The sequence below is a fragment of the Microcaecilia unicolor genome, unplaced genomic scaffold (assembly GCF_901765095.1).
Source record: "Microcaecilia unicolor unplaced genomic scaffold, aMicUni1.1, whole genome shotgun sequence".
Classification (NCBI taxonomy): domain Eukaryota; kingdom Metazoa; phylum Chordata; class Amphibia; order Gymnophiona; family Siphonopidae; genus Microcaecilia; species Microcaecilia unicolor.
The window spans coordinates 17,353-44,994 of NW_021963776.1; the positions used below are offsets into that span (position 1 = coordinate 17,353).

The 27,642-nt window shown below is 46.1% G+C and overlaps 1 long non-coding RNA gene across 1 annotated transcript; it reads left to right on the forward strand.

Moving 5' to 3' along the window:
* LOC115459623 lies at positions 1 to 27,145 on the forward strand. Its single transcript, XR_003940310.1, has 3 exons — positions 1 to 92; positions 12,867 to 12,958; positions 27,078 to 27,145. It is a non-coding gene; the product is annotated as an uncharacterized LOC115459623 (long non-coding RNA).
* Positions 27,146 to 27,642: the final 497 nt, after the last annotated feature.

Sequence of the window (27,642 nt, forward strand, 5' to 3'; positions counted from 1 at the left end):
TTTATTTTGTAGGGAAAATATCCAGAAAATGTTCGACTTCCCGAAGGTTCTTCAGCAAACTACATGGTCCTAAGGAATCCGAAGCTCCCAGGGTAAGGCAGTCTGTGCTCAAGAAATGTGAGTGTCTTAGCTGGATTACAAACTAAAATGTGTTTAATACAGGGGTTATCAACCCAGTCCTCAGGACATACATAACCAGTCAGGTTTTCAGGATACCTGTAATGAATATGAATGAGAGAAATTTGCATACAGTGGAGATAGAGCATGCAAATTTATCTCTGCTTATTCACTGTGAATATTCTGAAAACCTGACTGGCTGGGTGGGTCCCGAGAAATCCTGGTTTAATACAACTTCAGGTGTATTCCTTAGACACAGAAGGTGACGCAAACTCATTTTTATTTCCAGTTATGATCATTTCTTGTTTGGCAAAAATAAGAATCAAATCCATTTGAATTATTTTATTTGGATATATTTGTTCAGGAATGTAACATGAATTTCATAGGTAAATTATTAATAGAGCGTAAAAATCAGTGTTAAACTGTGGTCTATTTTGGAGGTACAGCACTCTCGGGTGACTGTGATAATAAACTATATAGTTCTCACAGCATAGTTCTGTATGCTTGTATGAGCAAATTGGAGTTTGAAATCAACTTGAAAATTTCTCTGATCAGGCCAGCTACGGGATAAAAGTACTACACGGTATAGAAAAGCAATGTGATCTACTTCTGAATCAAGCCTTAATACCCGTAACAAGGTACATGTAGCACTATTTAGCTCTCACCTTTCTCAATAGTAACTCAAGGTGAGTTTCATTTAAATAGAGTAGATATTTCCCTACCTCTGGAGTGCTTACAATCTAAGTTGGTACCTGAGGAAATGGAGAGTTAGGTGATTTTCCCCAGGATCACAAGGAGCAGCAGTGGGAGTTGAACCTGGCTTCCCTGGTTCTCAGAAATATACATATGGAGCTCATATTATAGGCCACCAGGTGTACTTAATAGCATGAACACTGTAAAAGTGCTGAAGAATGAAAGTAAAAGGCTATAGTCAATCTTCATGCTTAAACTTGGACAAACTAACTTGTTAGTCTCACTAACACAAACAAGGAGTGACTCAGGCTGCATATACTGCAGCAGGACGTGTTTATCCACTCCTACCCTAGCTGAGATAATATTTAACCATTTCTCTGACCTCATGTGCAACTTTCTTTAAATCAATCACCTTACTTTCTAACCCTTCCTACTTCCTTACCTATCTATATATTACATCTTTGCTTTACCCTTCACTATCAACTATAATGTTCTATTACGTACTGTGTTGACGTGGAGGGGCATTTTCGAACAGGGACGCCCATCTCTAAGAACGTCCCGGCAAAGGGGCGGGGAAACTCATCGAAACAAGATGGGCATCCAACTTTCATTTCGATAATACGGTTGAGAGTGCCCAAATCTCAACATTTAGGTCGACCTTAGAGATGGTTGACCTAAATGTTGAGATGGTTGTCTCCGGTTTTCGGCCATAATGGAAACCGAGGACGCCCATCTCAAAAACAACCAAATCCAAGCCATTTGATCGTGGGAGGAGCCAGCATTCGTAGTACACTGGTACCCCTCACATGCCAGGACACCAACCAGGCACCCTAGGGAGCACTGCAGTGGACTTCAGAAATTGCTCCCAGGTACAAAGCTCCCTTACCTTGTGTGCTGAGACCCCCCAACCCCCCCCCCACCCAAACCACTCCCCACAACTGAATACCACTACCATAGCTGTAAAGGGTGAAGGGGGGCTCCTACATGTGGGTACAGTGGGTTTCGGGTGGGTTTTGAAGGACTCACATTTACCAGCACAAGTGTAACAGGTAGGGGAGGATGGGCCTGGGTCCGCCTGCCTGAAGTGCACTGCACCCACTAAAAACTGCTCCAGGGACCTGCATACTGCTGTGATGGAACTGGGTATGACATTTGAGGCTGGCAAAAAATGTTTTTAATTTTTTTTTTTTGGGTGGGAGGGGGTTGGTGATCACTGGGGGAGTAAGGGGAGGTCATCCCTGATTCCCTCCGGTGGTCATCTGGTCAGTTCGGGCACCTTTTCTAGGCTTGGTCATGAAAAAAATGGACAAAGTCGGCCAAATGCTCGTCAGAGACGCCCTTCTTTTTTCCATTATCGGCCGAGGACGCCCATGTGTTAAGCACACCCCAGTCCCGCCTTCAGTACGGTACCAACACGCCCCCGTGAACTTTGGTCGTCCCCACGACGGAAAGCAGTTGAGGACGCCCAAAACTGGCTTTCGATTATGCCGATTTGGGCGACCCTAATAGAAGGACGCCCATCTCCAGATTTGTGTCAGAAGATGGGCGCCCTTGTCTTTCTAAAATTCCCCTGATTGTAATGTAGTATACTATGCCACCATACATTTTATTGTTTTTGAATATTTTTGCTGCTGTAATTGCCTATTGCTCATGTTTGATCTATTCTTACTGTATATCGCCTTGAGTGAATTCCTTCAAAAAGGCAGTACATAAATCCTAATAATTAAAAATAAATTTTAACAAACAGAAAAAATGAATACGAAACCATCAGTACATATAAGGAAAGGAACAACAGAATGTACAAAACAAGAGAAAAAATTCCTTTAAGCATCACAGCAGCTAATAAGAAAAAGCACATAAATACCACAGGAGTTACATCAGAAGTCACCAGTAGATCAAAAATGGGGAAGATGAAATAACCTAAAGATCAAAGATGAATAATTTCAACCCAGAGTAATAGACTACAGTCAAGATGATTCACAGCCAGTGATCACCTGGGACTTTTCCAAAATTGACTCATTCCATTTTTTTTTTTTTGGTCAGTTTTGTTCTGTGCCATTAATTTCATTCACGGACTGAGTGAGTTTGGGATAAGTGCTTTTCGATGCCCACCAAAAAAATGTAGAAGCAAGATAACTGGGCATTATGGTAAAAGCAGAAGACTAGCATTATGGATAGAAGTGTTGGGACAAGGTGACTATTCTGAACTATGAGTGGAGAAAGAAAAGAACTGTGATACCTGAGAATTGGAGGGTAAATAATGTAAAAACGTTTTTTTAAAAGGGCTTTAGAGGTGATCCAGGAAACTATAGAGTGGTCAGCCTGACAGGTGTGCCTAGCAGAATTGTTGAATCTATACTAAAAAAAAATAAAATAAAAATCACTAACCATATAGATATACAGTGTAATGGGAATGAGTCATACTACTAAGACTCCTTGGCCACTTCGGGATTGATGGAAATGTACTTAACTGGATAAAGGGTTTTCTAACCACCAGAACTTATCAAGTAAAATTAAACTCAAACATATCACCACCGTGGAAACCCACCTGTGGAGTACCTCAAGGATCACCATTATCACCAATACTCTTTAACATGATGATGATCCCACTGGCAAAGTCCCTATCCAACCGAGGCCTCAACCCATTCATCTATGCAGATGACGTGACAATATATATTCCCTTCAGTCAGGACCTGACAGAAATAACCAATGAAATCAATGACGGTCTGAACATCATCAATTCATGGGCAAGTTCATTCCAACTGAACACTGAAAAAACACACTGCCTCATCCACTCATCTCAACATAACAACTACAAACCCACCACCATAAACACCTTAGAACACACCCGCCGTACCTCAGACAGCCTAAAATTACTCGGCATCACAATCGACCGCAACCTTACTCTTGAGAACCAAGTAAACTCCGTAATAAAGAAAATGTTCTACTCAATGTGGAAACTTAAATAAAATCTTTCTTCACAAGGGAAACCTTTCAAAACCTAATACAATCAATGGTTCTAAGCCATGCAGATTACTGCAACACTATCTATGCGGGATGTAAACAACAACTCGCAAAAACACTCCAGACCGCCCAAAACACAGCTGCCAGGCTGATATTTGGTAAATCACGCTTCGAAAGTGCTAAACCCCTCGGAGAAAAGCTGCACTGGCTCCCAATCAAAGAACGTATCTTCTTCAAAATCTGCACCTTTGTCCACAAAATTATCTATGGCGTAGTCCCAGGATACATGATAGACCTCATAGATCTACCAACCAGAAATAGAAGCGGATCATCACGTTCATGTCAGGTTCTCAGGTTCAGAGCCTGCGGGGCCGGGCTCTGGAGCAAACATGAGCCCTTGGGCTGCTGATGAGGAGCGAAAGCAGCAGGCAAAACCCACCAACCAATGCTGGGCAAGCACACCGGCACCGGCAGGGACTGCAGGCACCGCCCAGCGAGCCGGAACACACGGACTGGAATCCCCCGGACTGGAGGACACAGGACTGGAACACTGGACTGGAATCCCCCGGACTGGAGGACACCGGACTGGAACACACTGGACTGGAGCACACACCGGACTGGTCCGTACAGCTTCACCTGCACTTAGCCACTGCCCCCCCAAGGGTTGAGCCCTTGGGTTCGAGTGGCCGACAGGACTTACCGGATACCAGATGACACAGGGACCAGGACTGGAAACAGAAGTACTCCTAAATTCTAAACTGACCTAATTGCTTCCAAGCCCTAAACCAACAGAAGTGTTCCTAACAGTAAACTAACAAAAGGACTTCCTAAGCCCTATACTAACAGGAGTGCCCCTAGGCACTGACCTAACAGGAGTGCCTCTCACAGCACCAAAAGGAAAAGCAGGGGAGTTACAAGGGAAGGCAGGGAAGCTAAACACAAAGCTAATAAAGGTGCTTCCAAAACACCAAACTACAGCAGCTCTACAACTCTAAACTAACTATGGTGCCCCCACGCACCAAACAACCAGAAGAGCTTCTAGCACTAAAAGGGAAGACAGGGGAGCCACAAGGGAAAAACAGGGAAGCTAACACGTAAGCCAAAAGTGCTTCCAAAGCACCAAACACAAACAGCAAAGACTGCACTGCTCCCAACAGCACAAACACCAGAAGTACTTCTAACAGCCAAATCTGCAGTGCTCCTAACAACACAAAACCCTGAAGTACTTCTATCAGCAACAGAGCTTCCAAAGCCCTACACACAGCAATGCTACCAAAGCACCAAGAGGGAAAAGCAGGGGAACCACAAGGGAAAAGGAGGAAAGCTAAACACACAGTCACCAGTGCACACTGCACTAACACTAACCCGGACCTTTAGCAAAAACAAGCAGGGAAACTAGACACAAAGTCAGAAGTGCACACTGCACCACCCTACCTAAAGCACACGTTGCAAAGGCCCTGAAGGAAGGAACACCAGTTCCTTATCAAGGCCCTCCCAGATGATGTCACACTCCCTAGACCCAGGCATACAGCACACAGAAACCCAGAGAGGCCCAACCCACACCAATGCAGCACCGTGAAGCACTTGAAGCCAGTACACCCAAAGAGAGGTAGAGCTAACTCAGTCCACACACACAGCTGTAGTAAAGTAAAACAATTAGTCATGCTGCTGGAAGCTGCCAGCATAGAGAGAGAGAGCTAGCTCAGAAAGGACAGACAAAAGAAACAGAAGCCAGCTAAGAAGCTGACCCCCAGGAAAAAGGTAAGTTTGAGAGGGGTTCTGACCACGATCATAACAGTTCATACCTGAACTTACATTACCCAAATTGTAAAGGACTTAAATACAAAATAACTCACGCATCCAGCTTCTCCTATGTAAGTGCACAACTATGGAATGGACTCCCAAAAGCTGTGAAAACAATCCACGACCATCTAAACTTCAGAAAATCACTGAAAACCAATCGCTTCAAAAAGGCTTAGCCCACCGATCCAACATAATCCCCAACACCCAGCAACACAGCACAACCAGTGATCATAATGGACAATATACAATCTTCATCCCCTTTCGACCTTCAAGGTGTCTGACACCTACCTCATTCGACCACTATACAACCTTTATTTGTTATCTACCGACTGGTGAACGCCTTTACGGTATTATATAAGCCACATTGAGCCTGCAAATAAGTGGTAAAATGTGGGGTACAAATGTAATAAATGGGTTCAGCAAAATTATTTGATAATTTTAGGAAGACATAAACAAGTGGATAATGATGAGCCAATAAATTAAGAGACATATAGTATATAGTAACCTGTGGAACTTTGTAAGTCTACGTGCTTTGAAAATGAGCCCCATAGTGTATTTGGATTTTCAGAAGGCATTTGACAAAATCCCTCTGTAGGAAATTAAAGGCTCCTTTTACAAAGCGGCGCTATTGATTGGATGCACACGGAATGCGAAGAAGCCCATTCAGTTCCCATGGGCTTCTTTACGTTGTGCATGCTAATTGATAGCGCCGCTTTGTAAAAGGATCCCCGAGAGTCATGGCATTGGAGTCCAGAGTCCTTCGTATTTGTCTTTACCTGTACTCGAAGCTAGAGAGAAACCCCTTAGCATTTTATGTTTCACATTTATCCGTGATGTGGAACTGAGTGACAGCACCTGACTTTTAAAACAGAAAGAAATTGGATATTCTAAGCTAGAGTGCTTTTGAAGTGGAAACTGTTGGAAAAATAGAAGTCTTGCAGCAAACTCATGGAGAGATTTAATATATAATAGTCATTTGTGGGTTCCAGAATGAGGCATAGTCCATGGTCCCTAGCTGACTAGTTGTCAGTGCCATGGTTAGACAAGATTGTGAGAGGGTTAAATGAATGTGATGATAAACACAAGTGAAAATTGAAAATGTACATATGCTTCCTTCTTCTCATTCCCTAATACCGCCCCTTCACAGTTCTATCTCACCCGTACCCGTATCTCTATTCTTCTTTCAGTTTTCCTTTCCCTTTCCTATAATAAGCAAAAGCCATATCTGAATCCAGCTCAAAAACTTCAATTCATGGGGACAGTATTGGGATTTGATATACCACCTTTCTGTGGTACAGTCAAAGTGGTCCTTAGTGGGTTCACAATCTAAGTACTGTACCTGGAGCAATAAAGGGTTAAGTAACTTGCCCAGAATCACAAGGAATCGAACCCAATTTCCCAGGTTCTTAGCCCACTGCACTAAGCAGTAGACTGCCACTGCACTCCGGTAGGAACAGACCACAGACTGCAGATAATGAACTGAGTAAAAGACAGGAAACGTTATTTGACTTTATCACTGCTGTAGCTTTTTGGCAGCAACTGTCCATGTAATCATTTTGCAAAAGTCCCACATGTGATGAACACAATGGGAGCACAAATCTCAGTGGACTCAAACCACTCAATTATTATCTTACAAGGTGACTATTAGAAAGCAACTTGCTCAGTCATTTCAGTGGTGGAGTATTAGCAAAAACTTAATAAAGGACTTTTATGACATCAACTTCCAATCACAGATAGGACGGGACATGATCCAGGAAGGAAAAGTTTCCTCATATCAATCACCATGTTGTGCCCACTAGGGACAGAAGTATCTGCATCATGGTTATTTATCCATCTTCAAGTATCACCATTCATAATGTGTGTGTATGTATATATAGATAGATAGATATAGAGCACACCAGTACCAAAAGCTCAGAATCATCCATGGATATCTCCTGAAACTTAAAACTTTCTAGAAGTAGTAAACTAGTTGTTCCACAAGTGGGGTCTCTTTTTGCCTCAGATGTCAACAACAAACTTACAGAGGTCCATCTAGCCCAATATCCCTTTTTGTAACAAGGTCAATCCAGGTCACAAGTACCTGACAGAATTCCAAAAAATTGCAAAATCTATGCTACTTATCCCAGGGATAAACAGTGGCTTTCTGCTTGGCTAACTTAATAATGGTTTATGGCACTCCCCCCCCCCCCCCCCCCCCCCCGCCTACACACACACAAATTTGTCCAACCCTTTTTTTTAAACACAGCTACATTAACTGCTTTTACCACATCCTCAACGAGTACCAGGGCATAACTATATTGAGTGAAAAAATATTTTCTCCTATTTGTTTTCAATGTATTACTACATAACTTCATGGCAGGTCCTCTATTCTTTGTACTTTTTGAAAGAGTAAACATTTAATTTATGTTTACTCATTCCACTTCAGTCAGGATTATACTGAGCATAAAATACTGATGATTACACAAACATAGATATATGAATATATAGCTACTAGTAAACAAGGCCCGTTTCTGTTTTAAAGGAAACGGGCGCTAGCAAGGTTTTCCTCGGAGTGTGTATGTTTGAGAGAGTGTGTGTGCGAGTGACTGTGTGAGAGAGAGTGAATGTGCGAGTGTGTGTGTGACGGAGAGAGAGTGAGACTGGGTGCAAGTGTGTGTGTGAGAATGAGAGTATGTGCCAGGGTCCCCCCTCCCTCCTAGTTCCAGGGTCGTTGCCCCCCCCCCCCAGTCTGTCTCCCAGTTGCAGGGTCCTCCCTCCCTCCTAGTTGCAGGGTCTGTCTGTCTCCCCCCTCCTTTTGTCCTCCACGTTTTAAGGCACTGTCTATCCAGTTGAAACAGCTTTAGACTTGTTTCAGATGGAACAACAATTTAAAAACGACAATGTGAAGCAGCAGCTCCTAGGTTTGCTTGTTTTTGAGTGTATACCAATGACGGCTGCATAGGGGAGTGGAAACAGAGATTAACCAATGGGCTTCCTTGCTTACCATAGACTTGCTTTGCTCACTTCCACTCCTGTCTATTAAACGTCCTGCAGCATCTCATAGGTTTGCTTGCTTTGTGACTTCACCCGAGGCACAGCCAATCAGTGGGATTCATGACGTCAGTTTGATCTACAGCACCAAGCAGACCACGGTTCCAGGCAGCCTCAGAATGTTGGAGGTGAGAATTATTATATAGGATATGTATGTGATTACTCAACTATAATACTATCCTGAGAAGAAATTACCAACTCAGTGGCTATATTAGCCTAGACCATGTGCCTGAGTCATAACCAATCTTTGACCAGCAAAATCAGGATACTAACTAGGGCCCTAGAATGTAGAAGAAAATCCCGGTCTTTCACCCTTAGTGGTCCTCAGCTTCGGATGGGGTGATGACTTGGTTCCCCTTCAGGGCTAAAGCTGTTTCAGCAAGCCCTCTAACAGTATCAGGTATAGTCCGACATGACCTTGCTCTGCGAAGCAGCTGGATACTGAGTCTTTGGGAAGCCATAAATCAGCTTCAGAATCCTTCCTTGTACTGTACTCAGCACAGAGAGATACAGTGCATGTGTTCTGGAAATTCAGTCCCTCTCCTCAGAGAGATGCATACACTATCATATCTTCTCTTCTCCTGTGTCTTCCTCCAACCTTCTTCCAAATCCAGGGTTGGCAGCTGTCCGGGTCCCCAGGTGACAATCGGGGACCAATCAGGAACCGTATACCTCTGTTCAGGTTACATACAGTCATCACAATGAGGGGCCTTGGACTTCCAGAAATACCACCTTATCAGAAGTAATCTCGCCACGGAGGTAAACAACAAGCATTGCCTCATTCATGTCTTGCAGTGCATAACACTGCTCCACAATTTCACACAAGATACTGGAGACCCTGTGTGCTGTAAAGCGCATGCTCTCCTTCACAGCTTCCCATGAGATAAACTGGAAGGTTAGTGCAAGTAAACATGACTTTGGATGAATTTAACTAGAACAGCTGTATCAAGAAGACATGCAGAATCCATGTTGTTCATTCAGAAAAAAATGGTTCATGGCCTAACCAGGCCTCGGCCTATCAAAGGTGAGAAATAGAGAGAAATACCTCTACACCACACAGGAAAAGAATCTAGGTGTCATCATTGGATATGTTGAACCCCTCTGCGTAGTGTGCAGCAGTGGCTAAGAAAGCAAATAGAATGTTAGGAATTATTAGGAAAGGAATGGAAAACAAAAATGAGAATGTTATAATGCCTCTATATCGCTCCATGGTGCAACTGTACCTCGAATATTGTGCGCAATTCTGGTCACTGCATCTCAGCAAAGATATAGCAGAATTAGAAAAGGTACAGAGAAGGGCAATGAAAATGATAAAGGGGATGGGACGACTTCCCTATGAGGAAAGGCTAAAGCAGCTAGGGCTCTTCAGCTTGGAGAAAAGGCGGCTGAGGGTGAGATATGATAGAGGTCTATTAAATACTGTTTTATCAGAAAAACAAGAAGAATACATTTAATAGGGGGAGTTTCTTTTCACATTGGAACATATATTTTAAAAAATGTTCAAAAAGTGGACCAGTGAGGAACGCAAGTGCTGATGTGCAAGTGTTCTGCTCACACCTGATTGGAATACACCCACTTTCTGCATCTGATGATCTTTTGTATGGTCTCCAAATAAGATGAGATATTCGGAGGATGATATAGTAATACTTTGGAAAGTTCTTTAGAGATTAATAGGACTGCTTTACTAACTTATTGATTATATATTCCTAAAGTGGTCACCTTTTCAATTGTTATTGGGGGAGAGGCAATTAAATGCTGATAAAATTGTACTACTTATTACAAAGTCTCAAACATCCAAACTTTTTTATATAAAGCAGATATCGTGTGACTGCAAATAGAATAAACAGTATGGTTATTTTATTTGGGGATCATCAGATCTAACCGCAGCACAACTCATATGAACAATTTTGTTCTTTCATTTCAAAGAAAATGGTTGTGGTGCGAATCCTCATAAGATCTCCCTTTTCTAAATTTTTCTTTGCTTTTCTTAGTTTTTCATATTTATATTCCATAATAGTCCATTTTATAAAAGTGAGCTATATGCTTTTAGCCCGACTTATCTTAGTGAGGCGGCAACCTTAACCGCAGGAGAACCTCCACCAACGTGGCCAGGTTTCGCAGTATGCTTCTTCAAGGAAGAGGCTCTCATATCATGATTCCAATGCTCCTGCGCGGCCATTTTTTCTTTATGCAGGAGCATTGGAATCATGATATGAGAGCCTCTTCCTTGAAGAAGCATACTGCGAAACCTGGCCACGTCGGTGGAGGTTCTCCTGCGGTTAAGGTTGCCGCCTCACTAAGATAAGTCGGGATAAAAGCATATAGCTCACTTTTATAAAATGGACTATTATGGAATATAAATATGAATATGAAAAACTAAGAAAAGCAAAGAAAAATTTAGAAAAGGGAGATCTTATGAGGATTCGCACCACAACCATTTTCTTTGAAATGAAAGAACAAAATTGTTCATATGAGTTGTGCTGCAGTTAGATCTGATGATCCCCAAATAAAATAACCATACTGTTTATTCTATTTGCAGTCACAAGATATCTGCTTTATATAAAAAAGTTTGGATGTTTGGGACATTGTAATAAGTTATACAGTTGTTAGTCCCCACATTGGCTGTTTTGGTGGGTTGCAATTTGGATAAAATTGTACTGGCACCCAAATTGAATTATATGTTGAGCATGATAACTTCCATTTTCTGATTCACTTTATAGAACAATGGAAGGTAAAATTACTAGATTTTTATGGCATAAAAGGAAAGAGTTTGAATCAATTTTCCAGATTGTAAATGATGATATTATGCCTTTCTAATGACAGCTGCTGCTGCAAGATTTATAGATGAGTGGATGAGAAAGTGCCTTTCTGTTAGGCCTTTTCCTTTGTGTAGTTTACAGTTCAGGCTGGAAAAGTGGTGCCTCATCTTCCATTGATGACTGTGATAATATGCTGATGTAAGTGGGATTGTCATGGTTTCATTTGGAATTTGCCTCCTTTCGGCTCAATTCTAAATTGAAGATGAGACATTGAGCTAGGTGGACTGACAAAGAAGGCATATTTCTTTTGTTCACCAGATACTGAATGGGGAGAGGGGTTTAAAACTTTTGAGGCTCTTAGTGCAGAGTATAATCTACAGCCTAGACATTAGAATTAATGGTTGCAGATGAGGTTCTGTAGTATTCAAACATAGACCTTTCATTTGCAGTTATGACTTCTGAGCTGAAAGTTTTTGTGTTGTAGATTTGCCTAGGAAAGCATCTGTGTTATATACAAAGGCAAAACTTAGTGACAAATATACCTGTGCGGGAGTATGAATTAGGGAGTGGAAACGGAGTTGCAGTGGAAAGGCTTTTGCATCATTGTTAGCAGCGGTCACTCAGTCTTTGTATTATGTTGCCCATAGGGCATTATGGATCCCTTCAAAAGTTGTGAAGCTGACTGACTGGTTTTAATAGATGTTGGTCCTGTAAATTTGCTGTCAGAACTTTGTCACATGTGTTGTATGCTTGTCTGAATCTTCAACAGTTTTGGGTGCCAGTATGGGATAGGAGGAGGAGTGGCCTAGTAGTTAGGGTGGTGGACTTTGGTCCTGGGGAACTGAGGAACTGAGTTCAATTCCCACTTCAGGCATAGGCAGCTCCTTGTGACTCTGGGCAAGTCACTTAACTCTCCATTGCCCCAGGTACAAATAAGTACCTGTATACAATATGTAAGCCACATTGAGCCTGCCATGAGTGGGAAAGCACAGGGTACAAATGTAACAAAAAAAATTACAACTGTGTAAAGGATTCAAACTGATTTTAGTTATACAGTAGTTATTTGGAGGTCAGTGGTCTTGTCTCATGTATCAAGAAAAGAAAGTTCCAAGTTATTTGATGTGCTTATGGCTATAGCAATACAGACTACATTATCTGAATGGAAGAATAATACTGTTTTATCTATGAATGCCTGATGGAATCCTGTATGTCTTACTGGGAAATATGAAGTGGCTGCTGTTAAGAGATGGAGCTATTTAAGAAAATATGGGTTCCTTTACATCTGTATTGTCAGCATATGTAAACGACTGTAATAGCTGTTTATTGTAGACAGGGACAATGTTAAGTGTTTCTCTGGTCCAGTGTTTTTTACGTTATTTTCTTTTATGTTGTATTTGTTTTAACAGTGATTTAAAAAAAACATTTTCTGTATCATTTAATTCCTTAAATGAAATATGGTTCAACTACTTTTTAAAATATATTTATGTTTTTATTTTATAGATGTGAACTAATAGTGGTTTGGAAGATACAGGTGAATGAAGAAGGAGTTGTTACACCTGTGTTGGATCTTTTGACCAAAATACCTGAGCAAGGTAATGTGAAAAACATCTTTAAGCCTACTTCTGTTTAAAAACTAAGCCATACACTCAAGAAAGTTCAAAAATGCTTAATCTCACCTAAGAAAAAAATTTGTCTTGGGTGTCTTGTACCTCATGGAATAGTAGCCTGTTGATACAGCGCCTTCTTAGTTTTCACATCTGCTCTCAAAAACAGAATTAAAAAATGTATTAAAGTAGTAGTTTGAAAGTGCCTAGTATGTCTTGTAGATCAGTGAAAGAACAATTATAGAAATGTTCAAACTGTTAATTCCTTAGCGTCAGGAACAGATGAAGCCAGAGAAATTTTGGGTTGTGACCATCAGCAGATGGAGATAGAGAGCACTGAATTGAACTCTGTCGTAATGGACAGATTGCTTCTGGGACATTCAGTATTCTCTATCTCCAGCAGGCAGATGAACAGTCTTCTCCAAGCTCCTGGGTTCTTCTGGCTGCAGCTTCTATTCAAGTATTCTGGTTCAGTGTAGCTCAGGGGTGCTTGGCTGAGCGGCACCAGCTTTAGGGGGTACATCTGATGCCAGGTCTCTCCCCACCCCAGTCTCCTCTCCAGCCCTTTGCCATCTTCTCCTTTCTCACAGCTCCTACCTAAAAAGCACAGGACAGAGGATTTCTTCTGTCAGCTAGGCAATTGACTTTTGGTGCTGGTGGGCTTTCTTGGGAGAGTGAGCTATAACTTATCCTTCAAGCAGCACTGTCTTCTGTGGACATCATTTCACTGCTAAGGGTGAGTGCACCTTTAATTTCCCTGCTGTGTTGGGCTCCCTTTGTGTCTGCAGTGACAATGGCAGCCGAATTAGTTAAGCGCTGCTTCCACTGTGGGAAGCGGAGAGCAGCATCGGGAGCACCTGCATTAATTTTAGTCTGTTATTGAGATGGACAAGGGGGAAGCCACTGCTTGCGCCAGGATTGGTAGCATGGAGTGTTGCTGCTCTTTGGGTTTCTGCCAGGTACTTGTGACTTGAATTGGCCGCTGTTGGAGGCAGGATGCTGAGCTGGATGGACCATTGGTCTGACTCAGTATGTCTATTCTTATGAGCATGTCCAGGAGGCTGTTCAGGCTGAGCCCATGAGTGCGGCAGTCTTTTATTTTGACGCAGTGGATTCCCACGCTCAGGGTGCACATCTTTTTTTTCCCCTCAGGCCAGCTTGGTTTCGGCAGCCATTTTGAACCTCTGCGGTTCTGACACCATGGTGTCAAGGGGTGTTTTACCACTTCCAGCAGCAGAAGCAGGATGCTCAATGGCTTCAGTGGGGGGGGGGGGGGGATGTTCCGTTTTGCTCTTATATAGAGCTTATTAAAAAGGGCACAGTTTTCTCTTCCCTCAATTAACAATTAATTTCTCTCTTCCTATCTTCATTATGTGCCCATTGAAATCATTTTTGAAAGAGAAAAACGTCCAAAAAGTATCAAAGCATCATTTGGACGGATTTCTTCTCAAAACATCCAAATCAATATTTTCAAATCCTGTGTTGCAGACATCTATGTATTTCATCTGGAGTGCATCCAAATCAGGGATGTTTTAAAGGTGGGATTAGGGCGTGCCTAACACTTGGACATTTTACAGTCACAATGGAACAAAACCAAAACATCTAGGGCGAAAACTTCAACATTTTGGTATAGACCTGTTTTTCTAAGAATAAGACACAAAAAGGTGCCCTAACTGCCTAGATGACCACCGGAGGGAATCAGGGATGACACCCTCCCACCCCCCAAAATTGTGAATAAAAATACTCACCAGCCTCTATAAAAGCCTCAAATATTATAGCCAGGTCTATTAGAGCAGCATGCGTAGCATGGAGCAGGGGCGTAGCCAGACAACAGATTTTGGATGGGCAAGACAAAAGAAATGGGTGGGCACCAAATGTTGTCGTCCCCCCCCCCCCCTCCACCAAAACGTATCTCAGATGGCGGGAAAACACTTCTTTCCACCTTGGCCATCTGCAGCAGGCATGCGCTGAAAACCGAGCTTGTGCAGGTGCCGGTATCGTGGAGAGTGTTGCTTTCGTTATCATCAGAGGGAAGCAGTGGCATAGGAAGGGGGGGCGGTGGGGCCGCCTCGGGTGCACGCTGCTGGGGGGATGTTGGCTCCGCTGATTCACTGCTCTCTTTGCCCTGGAACAGGTTACTTCCTGTTCCGGGCCAGAGAGAGCAGGGAACCAGCAGAGTCGACGCAGCTCCCAGCGACGTGCACTTGGGGCGGAGCAGCCCTACCGCCCGCCCCCTTTGGTAAGGATGCACTCTGGGGGGGTGTGCGCGCGCGCTGAGGGGGGCAAAGCACCCCGGGTGTCAGCCGCCCTCGCTACGGCACTGGGGGGGAGTCTTCAGTTGGCGGAGTTTGGGATCCCTACCAGCTACCGCTGAATGTGTGCTACTGTTGGGTGGGCCAAGCCCACCTGTGGCTACGCCAATGCCCTGGAGTATTGTAGTGTTGAGTGCAGTGCGCTGTAAACAGGTGGATCCAGACCCATACCACCTCCTACCTGTTACACTTGTGCTGGAAACTGTGAACCTTGCAAAATTCACCAGAAACCACTATACCCACATATAGGTGCCCCCTTCACCCATAAGGGCTGTTGTAGTGATGTACAGTTGGAGGTGGCCGGTTTTGTAGGACTCAGCAGTGCAACAGTGAGATGTATACCTGGGAGAATGTATGTGAAGTCCACAGCAGTGCCCCATTGCTCTCCTGGGATGTCTGGGAAACCAGTCTGCTAAAAATGCTGGCTCCTCCTACATCCCACTGGCTTGATTTTGTGCATTTTTAACTTGTGTAAGGTGGTGTGGTTTTTTTGTTCTGGAAATGGCCTAAAAAGATAAATGCACAAAACCTTGTTCAAAATGATATTTTCAAAACAGAATAATAGACTTTTTCTTTTTTCTTCACTCAATAAATTTCCTCTTCGGATTTGGTACATTTAGCACAAAACATCCAAAGTCTGACTTAGACGTACTATTGAAAATGCCCCTCCCCATAACCTTCTTTCATTCCCTAGTGGAAGAGAAAATGGATTCCCCCTCTGTATATCGATGACCCACCCACCCAAAATTTGCTATCTGGCTATGCCAACAGGTAGAATGGGTGGACATGATGCATTTCCCTGCATCCTATGCACCCAGCCATCCTCAGTCAACTTAAACATTAATACCTTATGTGGTGAGATTCCCCAAGATCTGCCAGCTGAAGACATCCATAGCCTATCACCACTCCACTCAGACAGCTGTGACAGTCAATGACAGCGTTCCCAACCGCCACCAGCACCCCAACAATACTTAGTTCTTGTGCATGAATTGAGCATACACAGGGTTCCAGCACTGGCAGATCAGGAGCACTGCTGCACTTATCTAAAGAGAGTTATGGTGAACTGCAGATGTCTTCAACTAATGAGAAATGGTGGATCCTACAAGGTATACCAAGAGTGCTTTGCTGGGTGGGCCTGTGCTGGAAGTGGATGAGCTAAGGCCCACCAGTGGCTACACCTGTGCCCTATACCTTTGCTCCTTTCCCCCTCCAAAAGAAAAGCTTAATTATTGCACACACAATTTGAAAAATTGTTTTACAAAACCGAATAATTTGAAGACCATACAAAAGCATATGTCAACAAATGCATTCACATTTTTTTTAAACTTTTGCCTTTGTTTTGTGACTTTTTTTATTCTCCTGGTCTGCTGTGATGCCACAGCAAGAACTATATACAGGAGCTGGCCTTTGCTAGACAATCACAAGAACCAGGTGCCAGGTCAGAAGTGGGTGAACACATGCACCTCTCTTCCCATCCCATTCCCTGTTGTTACACAGCATGGTGAATAGTAGTGCATAAAGCCACAGCGCCCTTTGTGGTTGCCAGGGCACACTTAAATCCTGACACTGTGAGGTCTTGGAGGTGCAAAATGAACAGGCTTGGGGGGAGTGGGAAGAGAAAGGAATGGTGCTGGGGGTGTGTGAGAAAGGACAGTGCCAAGTGATGGTAGAAGAGAACACTACAAGATTGAAGGGGGAGGTATGGAGAGACAGCATACGCAACTATCCTAGGCGCCAAATGTTCATAGGTGCCACAACTGATCCCATGCCGCTAGCTGGGCCTTCCAGCAGCATCAAAGCATCATGGGGTTCCTGAACTAGCAGATACAACCTCTGTCTTAACTTTGGCCTTCAACCATGGTAACAAGAAGCCCATGAGAGGGGGGAGGGGCTGCCACAGGATAAGTGCACAGTAAGTCACAAGCCCTGCAGGGGCTCACAACAGCAGCCCACCAAAGAGATTTCCAAAGAGCAATGTAGACTTCAGTCTACATGTTCATATCTTATTTGTTAGGATTTATTTACTGCCATTTTGAAGGAATTCACTCAAGGTGGTGTACAGTAAGAATAGATCAAACACAATAGGCAATTACAGCAGTAAAAATATTCAAATAACAAAAAGTATAGCATAGTATAACTACAATGTCAACACAGTATGTAATAGAACATTTTAATTGATAGTGAAGGGTAAAGGAAAGATGGAACATATAGATAGGTAAGAGAGTAAGAAGAGTTAGAAAGGTGATTAAAGAAAGTTGCACATGAGGTCAGAGATGGTTTAATATTATCTCAGCTATGGTAGGAGTGGATAAACTTCCTATTTGGAAAGGGATTCACAACAAGACAGATGTTTGGTATCTGTACTGTTTAAAGTTGAACTCCATTCCCCTAGCACTTATTTTTATGATATCCACGTTGCTTTTGTTAGGGCTTTTTGTGTTTTAAACAAAAAAAAAAAAAAAAAAGGCCTGTTGCCACTACCACCATATAGTGAAGTTACTCACCTCCATAGCAGACAGCAGGATATGTATTCTTACATCTGGGTGATGTGATTTGACAGAACCCTACCAGCATAATTTTGTTTTGTTGTTACATTTGTACCCCTCGCTTTCCCACTCATGGCAGGCTCAATGCGGCTTACATGGGGCAATGGAGGGTTAAGTGACTTGCCCAGAGTCACAAGGAGCTGCCTGTGCCTGAAGTGGGAATTGAACTCACTTCCTCGCTTTAAGAGGCTCTTGGCAGTATCGCATTAAACATGTGCAAGTGCCTTAGCACCCAGCACCTTAAAGTTTCAAGATAGGTTGTTCGGGGAAAGTCTCATACAGTCAGGGGTTAATCTCTTATCACCCATAAGGTGTACCCTTCTTTAGTGACAAATCTAATCATAGACTACCGCCAACCTTCCTCGATGTGTGGTCACTTTTATACCTAGTGTGACAAAAAATCTTTTTTTAATTTTAATTATTTTTTTTTATTTTTAATTTTGTTAATCTTCATCGTTGATCATATTATTGCAGTGCTTTTAACACCCCACACATTTCTCAACTCTTATCAGTTAACGTCCTTTACGGTAGAAATGCATTATCGATTAATGCTAACAGAGGTGACTATAATACACTTATCTGCGTGCCCAGGTGTGGCTGCTACCCGACAGATGCCTGTTACGCAATTCCAGCTTTCTCAAGGGTTAATATCACACCTGACAGCCATTCTGCCTTTTCATCAGCCACCTTCCATGGTGAAGGCAGAAAGGCTGTCCGGTGTGATATTAACCCTTGAGAAAGCTGGAATTGCGTTAACAGGCACCTGTCGGGTAGCAGCCACACCTGGGCACGCAGATAAGTGCATTATAGTCACCTCCATTAGCATTAATCGATAATGCATTTCTACCATAAAGGACGTTAACTGAGAGTTGAGAAATGTGTGGGGTGTTAAAAGCACTGCAATAATATGATCAACGATGAAGATTAACAAAATTGAAAAATGTAAAAAAAATAATTAAAAAAAAAACATTTTGTCACACTAGGTATAAAAGTGACTACACATCAAGGAAGGTTGGCGGTAGTCTATGATTAGATTTGTCACTAAAGCGAATGCTACATACCTGTAGAAGGTATTCTCCGAGGACAGCAGGCTGATTGTTCTCACTGATGGGTGACGTCCACGGCAGCCCCTCCAATCGGAAACTTCACTAGCAAAGTCCTTTGCTAGCCCTCGCGCGCACCGCGCATGCGCGGCCGTCTTCCCGCCCGAAACCGGCTCGAGCCGGCCAGTCCAGTATGTAGCAAGACAATACACTTCAAGGGAAGACACAACTCCAAAGGGGAGGCGGGCGGGTTTGTGAGAACAATCAGCCTGCTGTCCTCGGAGAATACCTTCTACAGGTATGTAGCATTCGCTTTCTCCGAGGACAAGCAGGCTGCTTGTTCTCACTGATGGGGTATCCCTAGCCCCCAGGCTCACTCAAAACAACAACATTGGTCAATTGGGCCTCGCAACGGCGAGGACATAACTGAGATTGACCTAAAAAATTTACCAACTAACTGAGAGTGTAGCCTGGAACAGAACAAACAGGGCCCTCGGGGGGTGGAGTTGGATCCTAAAGCCCAAACAGGTTCTGAAGAACTGACTGCCCGAACCGACTGTCACGTCGGGTATCCTGCTGCAGGCAGTAATGAGATGTGAATGTGTGGACAGATGACCACGTCGCAGCTTTGCAAATTTCCTCCATGGTGGCTGACTTCAAGTGGGCTACCGACGCAGCCATGGCTCTAACATTATGAGCCGTGACATGACCCTCAAGAGCCAGCCCAGCCTGGGCGTAAGTGAAGGAAATGCAATCTGCTAGCCAATTGGATATGGTGCGTTTCCCTACAGCCACTCCCCTCTTGTTGGGGTCAAAAGAAACAAACAATTGGGCGGACTGTCTGTGGGGCTGTGTCCGCTCCAGATAGAAGGCCAATGCTCTCTTGCAGTCCAATGTGTGCAGCTGACGTTCAGCAGGGCAGGAATGAGGACGGGGAAAGAATGTTGGCAAGACAATTGACTGGTTCAGATGGAACTCCAACACGACCTTTGGCAGAAACTTAGGGTGAGTGCGGAGGACTACTCTGTTGTGATGAAATTTGGTGTAAGGGGCCTGGGCTACCAGGGCCTGAAGCTCACTGACTCTACGAGCCGAGGTAACTGCCACCAAGAAAATGACCTTCCAGGTCAAGTACTTCGGATGGCAGGAATTCAGTGGCTCGAAAGGAGGTTTCATCAGCTGGGTGAGAACGACATTGAGATCCCATGACACTGTAGGAGGCTTGACAGGGGGCTTTGACAAAAGCAAACCTCTCATGAAGCGAACAACTAAAGGCTGTCCTGAGATCGGCTTACCTTCCACTTGGTAATGGTATGCACTGATTGCACTAAGGTGAACCCTTACGGAGTTGGTCTTCAGACCAGACTCAGACAAGTGCAGAAGGTATTCAAGCAGGGTCTGTGTAGGACAAGAGCGAGGATCTAGGGCCTTGCTGTCACGCCAGACGGCAAACCTCCTCCAATTAAAGAAGTAACTTCTCTTAGTGGAGTCTTTCCTGGAAGCAAGCAAGATGCGGGAGACACCCTCTGGCAGACCCAAAGAGGCAAAGTCTACGCCCTCAACATCCAGGCCGTGAGAGCCAGGGACCGGAGGTTGGGATGCAGAAGAGCCCCTTCGTCCTGCGTGATGAGGGTCGGAAAACACTCCAATCTCCACGGTTCTTCGGAGGATAACTCCAGAAGAAGAGGGAACCAGATCTGACGCGGCCAAAAGGGAGCAATCAGAATCATGGTGCCTCGGTCTTGCTTGAGTTTCAACAAAGTCTTCCCCACCAGAGGTATGGGAGGATAAGCATACAGCAGACCTTCCCCCCAATCCAGGAGGAAGGCATCCGACGCCAGTCTGCCGTGGGCCTGAAGCCTGGAACAGAACTGAGGGACCTTGTGGTTCACTTGAGATGCGAAGAGATCCACCAGGGGGGTGCCCCACGCCTGGAAGATCTGCCGCATCATACGGGAATTGAGCGACCACTCGTGAGGTTGCATAATCCTGCTCAACCTGTCGGCCAGACTGTTGTTTACGCCTGCCAGATATGTGGCTTGGAGCACCATGCCTTGACGGCGAGCCTAGAGCCACATGCTGACGGCTTCCTGACACAGGGGGCGAGATCCGGTGCCCCCCTGCTTGTTGACATAGTACATGGCAACCTGATTGTCTGTCTGAATTTGGATAATTTGGTGGGACAGCCGATCTCTGAAAGCCTTCAGAGCGTTCCAGATCGCTCGCAACTCCAGAAGATTGATCTGTAGATCGCTTTCTTGGAGGGACCACCTTCCTTGGGTGTGAAGCCCATCGACATGAGCTCCCCATCCCAGGAGGGACGCATCCGTGGTCAGCACTTTTTGTGGCTGAGGAATTTGGAAGGGACGTCCCAGAGTCAAATTGGAGCAAATCGTCCACCAATACAGGGATTCGAGAAAACTCGTGGACAGGTGGATCACGTCCTCTAGACCCCCAGCGGCCTGATACCACTGGGAGGCTAGGGTCCATTGAGCAGATCTCATGTGAAGGCGGGCCATGGGAGTCACATGAACTGTGGAGGCCATGTGGCCCAGCAATCTCAACATCTGCCGAGCTGTGATCTGCTGGGACGCTCGCACCCGCGAGACGAGGGACAACAAGTTGTTGGCTCTCGCCTCTGGGAGATAGGCGCGAGCCGTCCGAGAATCCAGCAGGGCTCCGATGAATTCGAGTTTCTGCACTGGGAGAAGATGGGACTTTGGGTAATTTATCACAAACCCCAGTAGCTCCAGGAGGCGAATAGTCATCTGCATGGACTGCAGGGCTCCTGCCTCGGATGTGTTCTTCACCAGCCAATCGTCGAGATATGGGAACACGTGCACCCCCAGCCTGCGAAGCGCCGCTGCTACCACAGCTAGGCACTTTGTGAACACCCTGGGCGCAGAGGCGAGCCCAAAGGGTAGCACACAGTACTGGAAGTGGCGTGTGCCCAGCTGAAATCGCAGATACTGTCTGTGAGCTGGCAGTATCGGGATGTGTGTGTAGGCATCCTTCAAGTCCAGAGAGCATAGCCAATCGTTTTGCTGAATCATGGGGAGAAGGGTGCCCAGGGAAAGCATCCTGAACTTTTCTTTTACGAGATATTTGTTCAGGGCCCTTAGGTCTAGGATGGGACGCATCCCCCCTGTTTTCTTTTCCACAAGGAAGTACCTGGAATAGAATCCCAGCCCTTCTTGCCCGGATGGCACGGGCTCGACCGCATTGGCGCTGAGAAGGGCGGAGAGTTCCTCTGCAAGTACCTTCTTGTGCTGGAAGCTGTAAGATTGAGCTCCCGGTGGACAATTTGGAGGTTTTGAGGCCAAATTGAGGGTGTATCCCTGCCGGACTATTTGCAGAACCCACTGATCGGAGGTTATGAGAGGCCACCTTTGGTGAAAAGCTTTCAACCTCCCCCCGACTGGCAGGTCGCCCGGCACGGACACTTGGATGTCGGCTATGCTCTGCTGGAGCCAGTCAAAAGCTCGCCCCTTGCTTTTGCTGGGGAGCCGCGGGGCCTTGCTGAGGCGCACGCTGCTGACGAGAGCGAGCGCGCTGGGGCTTAGCCTGGGCCACAGGCTGTCGGGAAGGAGGATTGTACCTACGCTTGCCAGAAGTATAGGGAACAGTCTTCCTTCCCCCGAAAAATCGTCTACCTGTAGAGGTAGAAGCTGAAGGCTGCCGGCGGGCGAACTTGTCGAATGCGGTGTCCCGCTGGTGGAGAGACTCTACCACCTGTTCGACTTTTTCGCCAAAAATGTTGTCCGCACGGCAAGGCGAGTCCGCAATCCGCTGCTGGAGTCTATTCTCCATGTCGGCGGCACGCAGCCATGAGAGCCTGCGCATCACCACACCTTGAGCAGCGGCCCTGGACGCAACATCAAAAGTGTCAAACTCCTCTGGCCAGGAATTTTCTGCACGCCTTCAGCTGCCTGACCACCTCCTGAAAAGGCTTGGCTTGCTCGGGGGGAAGAGCATCAACCAAGCCCGCCAACTGCCGCACATTGTTCCGCATGTGGATGCTCGTGTAGAGCTGGTAAGACTGGATCTTGGACACGAGCATAGAGGAATGGTAGGCCTTCCTCCCAAAGGAGTCTAAGGTTCTAGCGTCTTTGCCCGGGGGCGCCGAAGCATGTTCCCTAGAACTCTTAGCCTTCTTTAGGGCCAGATCCACAACTCCAGAATCATGAGGCAACTGCGTGCGCATCAGCTCTGGGTCCCCATGGATCCGGTACTGGGACTCAATCTTCTTGGGGATGTGGGGATTACTTAATGGCTTGGTCCAGTTCGCAAGCAATGTCTTTTTCAGGACATGGTGCAAGGGAACAGTGGACGCTTCCTTAGGTGGAGAAGGATAGTCCAGGAGCTCAAACATTTCAGGCCTGGGCTCGTCCTCCACAACCACCGGGAAGGGGATGGCCGTAGACATCTCCCGGACAAAGGAGGCAAAAGACAGACTCTCGGGAGGAGAAAGCTGTCTCTCAGGAGAGGGAGTGGGATCAGACGGAAGACCCTCAGACTCCTCGTCAGAGAAATATCTGGGATCTTCCTCTTCCTCCCACGAGGCCTCACCCTCGGTGTCAGACACAAGTTCACGGACCTGTGTCTGCAACCTCGCCCTGCTCGACTCTGTGGAGCCACGTCCACGATGGGGGCGTCGAGAGGTAGACTCCCTGGCCCGCATCGGCGAAGCTCCCTCCGCCGACGTAGTCGGGGAGCCTTCCTGGGAGGTGGCCGCGGTCGGCACCGCACGCTGGTACCGACGTCGGGGACCTCAACCCGGGCGATGGGCCAGCCGGCGCCACGCTCGACGGTACCGGAGGCGCAAGCACCGCCGGTACCGGAGGGGTAGGGCGCAACAGCTCTCCCAGAATCTCTGGGAGAACGGCCCGGAGGCTCTCGTTTAGAGTGGCTGCGGAGAAAGGCTGAGAGGTCGATGCAGGCGTCGACGTCAGAACCTGTTCCGGGCGTGGAGGCTGTTCCGGGCTGTCCAGAGCGGAGCGCATCGACACCTCCTGAACAGAGGGTGAGCGGTCCTCTCGGTGCCGATGCCTGCTGGGTGCCGAATCCCTCGGCGACCCAGAGCTCTCGGTGCCGACACGGGGAGGAGACCGGTGTCGATGCTTCTTCGATTTCTTCCGAAGCATGTCACCGGAGCTCCCCGGCCCCGACGAGGAGGACGTCGAATCCATCCGTCGCTTCCTCGGGGCCGAGACTGAAGAAGGTCGATCTCGGGGGGGGCTGTACCGCAGGAGCCCTCGGGGTAGGAGGAGACCCACCCGAGGGCTCACCGCCACCAGCAGGGGAATGGACAGCCCTCACCTGCACTCCACCCGATGCACCACCGTCCGACGACATCAGCAGACGAGGTCCTGGTACCACCGACGTCGATGCAGCTATCCGATGTCTCGGCGCCGATGCAGAGGCCCGATGCCCTCGATGCACTCGATGCAGGGGCGGCCGAGGAAGATGGTCTGGACGCTGACGACGTCGATGCACTCGAAGATCCCGGTGCCGATGCCGACGAAGAGCCCGAGAACAACACGTTCCACTGGGCTAGTCTCGCTACCTGAGTCCGCCTTTGAAGCAGGGAACACAGACTACAGTTCTGAGGGCGGTGCTCGGCCCCCAGACACTGAAGACACGACGAGTGTCGATCAGTGAGCGAGATAACCCGGGCGCACTGGGTGCACTTCTTGAAGCCGCTGGAAGGCTTCGATGTCATGGGCGGAAAAATCACGTCGGCGAAATCAAAAGCCGAAATGGCGAAATTTGGAGCACCAAAATTTAGAGGGAGAAAAAAATCTCGACCGAGGCCGAAAAGAGGCCTACCCCGACGACGAAAGAAAACTTACCGGGGCAAAAAAAGCTAGAAGTACGGGGAGGATTTACACGAAACCCGGCGAGGGGTTTCCGGAGCACTTCCCGACTAGGACAAAGCTTTCCCGAAGGAAAAAAAAAACACGTTCAAAACAAATTGGACGCGCGAGGTCGACTTTCCGGGGCTCGACACGGCGAAAACACGACCGTACCGAGTGCGGACAAAAGAAGACTGGCCGGCTCGAGCCGGTTTCGGGCGGGAAGACGGCCGCGCATGCGCGGTGCGCGCGGGCGCGCGAGGGCTAGCAAAGGACTTTGCTAGTGAAGTTTCCGATTGGAGGGGCTGCCGTGGACGTCACCCATCAGTGAGAACAAGCAGCCTGCTTGTCCTCGGAGAAATAGGGGTACACCTTATGAGTGATAAGAGATTAACCCGTGACTGTATGAGACTTTCCCCCGAACAACCTATCTTGAAACATTAAGGTGCTCCTTAAGCATGGCCTGGATCCGTTCTTCAAGGGCATGCGTTGGTAAAGACTGGGCCAATGCTAGGACAGAGATTGCTTTCGATTTGGCATTGGCAGATTCACAGGCTGAGTCTTAGCTGCATGTAGTCTCCCATGTCAGCACCACAACAGAAGGGGAGCAGTCCTCTTTGCACCGACGCTTCTCCGGTGCCAGCAATGCTGATGCCCTGAAGGGGACTAATGGTGATGCTTGGCATCAGGATCCCTCGGTTCCAACAAAGAGGTTGTAGAATCTACATGCCTCCTGTGTTGGGTCAGATGTTGACTGGTCCTAGGGTCCTGCCGTAATGTCCAATGTCAAGGCAGGTGGAGACCTCCTCAATGCCACTGTATTTCCAGTGTCAGATGGAGCTGTAGCAGCCATGAGGACAGATGTCAAGTGGACTGGGCTTAGCATGAAAAAGTTTCTCACACTCAGCCTCTCTACTTTTCTGCATATGCAAACAGAGAATACAATTAGGTGTGTCATGGTCTGATCCCAGACATCAAACGCACCAAGTATGGGGATCAGTCCCTGAGATGACCCTGTTGCACCGAGAAGTGTGTTTAAAGCCACTGGGAAATTTCTGGGGCATGAAGGGAAAAACTGTCAATGCTAAATCCAATGGCTCAATGGTGAGGAAAAAAGGAAACTCACCTGACAGCATCACTCAATGTATCCCTGGAAGAAGCTCAGGTTTAAGAGGGCTTCTGGAGCCAATAACTCTCTCTATAGGTGTATTAAAAGGGTAAGGGAAACAAAAATATGAGGGGAAAACAAAAGAATCCCACAAAGGAAGGCACTAAAATGAAGCGAGTTTACATTGAGTGCAATAAATGCAGCCTCCCTGCATGTGCCTTCCCTGGGTGGGAAGGCACATGCACATTTGCAGTATGATACTGCGAAAAGCATCTTAAAGAGATATTACAGTGGGCAACGTTACACACTGGGCTCCATCAGATGATGGCACCCAGATGTAAGACACAATGTCCTGCTTGTCCTTGGAGAATTCACTTTTCCCTTTTTTGTGTTAAAAGACAACCAGAGACCTACTAACATTGTATCCTGCTTGTCTTCCACAAACCATCAAAGGCTGGCTATTTCTTCTTGATTAGTATGGCACTTTTCTAGTGGTAATTAGATGCATAGCATCAACATTTGTTTTTAAGCAGGTTTAGTAAGCCGTGTAAGCAGCTAGCCTAGGTTTTACAACAGCAGCTGTTACTGCTTCTTAACCAGCATGGTAAAATATATGGTTTAAAAAAAAAATACTTGCCCTAGCTGCTTAACACAGGTAAGAGAGCAGCACATGGGCAAGGCAGAGGACTGGCAGCTAGTGGAGAACTGGTCTATGTGCTAGCCATCACAACTGCTAAGTGCAGCTGTACTTAATGCCACTTCAAGAGGTGGTATTAAGTACAGCTGTGCTACCAGCAGCCAGATAACATGTTGATAAAACATGTCCACCACACTGATAGTGTCTCCCCCCCACACACTAGTAGTCTGCCAAAGAAATCCCCCTCTGAACTTACTTTGGGGGGGGGGGGGGGTGTCATCCTGGTAGTCTAGTGGTCTGGGATGGGAGCAGATGTCCCTTCCCCCCTGCTCACACTGCTTGGGTACAAAATCATCTGACCCATACTACTATTGCTATGAGTCCACCTGCCATGTAAGGAGTAATTGCTGTAGGGAGGTGGAGGAAGGGGGTGGATAAGTTAAATTTCGATGGAAGATCTTTACTGTTTTTATGCCAGCAACACAGGTGCTCTTACCCATCTGATTTCTGCCCTGTGTGCATTTACTTGCAGAGGCTTTGCAGACATGCTCTCATCATCCAGCAAGACCACCATTTCAAAAACCTTTATTTTTTTGTCTTCTGCAGCTCTTAGACTGGATGAGAAGAAAGTTATAGAGAAGACCCCACTTTGTTTCCAAAATCTTCTGTGTGTGTTGGGATTGAATGTGCAATTGACAATGTCTTAAAAGCATTTTGTATGGAGATGGAGCCTCTGTAACTGACAAGTAAAGTTTGAATATTTCACTTTATGCTTGCTATGATCTTATTGCATAAGAATTCCTCCATTTCCAAACCATATCATAAACCATGCAATCTGTACATTTATTATGGCACATTATATATATTTGTCACAACAGGGAAAAATAAATACCAACCATTTAAATACAAAATTGTTACATTTACAGAGTGAACATCATCATAAATGCATTACATATGTTTAGAATCATTATGTTGTACCAGGGCAGATTAGGTTTACAGATTTTTAAAGTATTTTCTTAAGACTAGTATGTGTTCAAATTCAAGTTCATAAAAATGGATCTTTAGTTTCACATAGAGGCGTAGCCAGACCTTGATTTTGGGGAGGTGAGGGGCACATTTTGCCCCACCTCTCCGCCCCTGCTGCAACCCCACATACTTGGCCTGGGCGGGG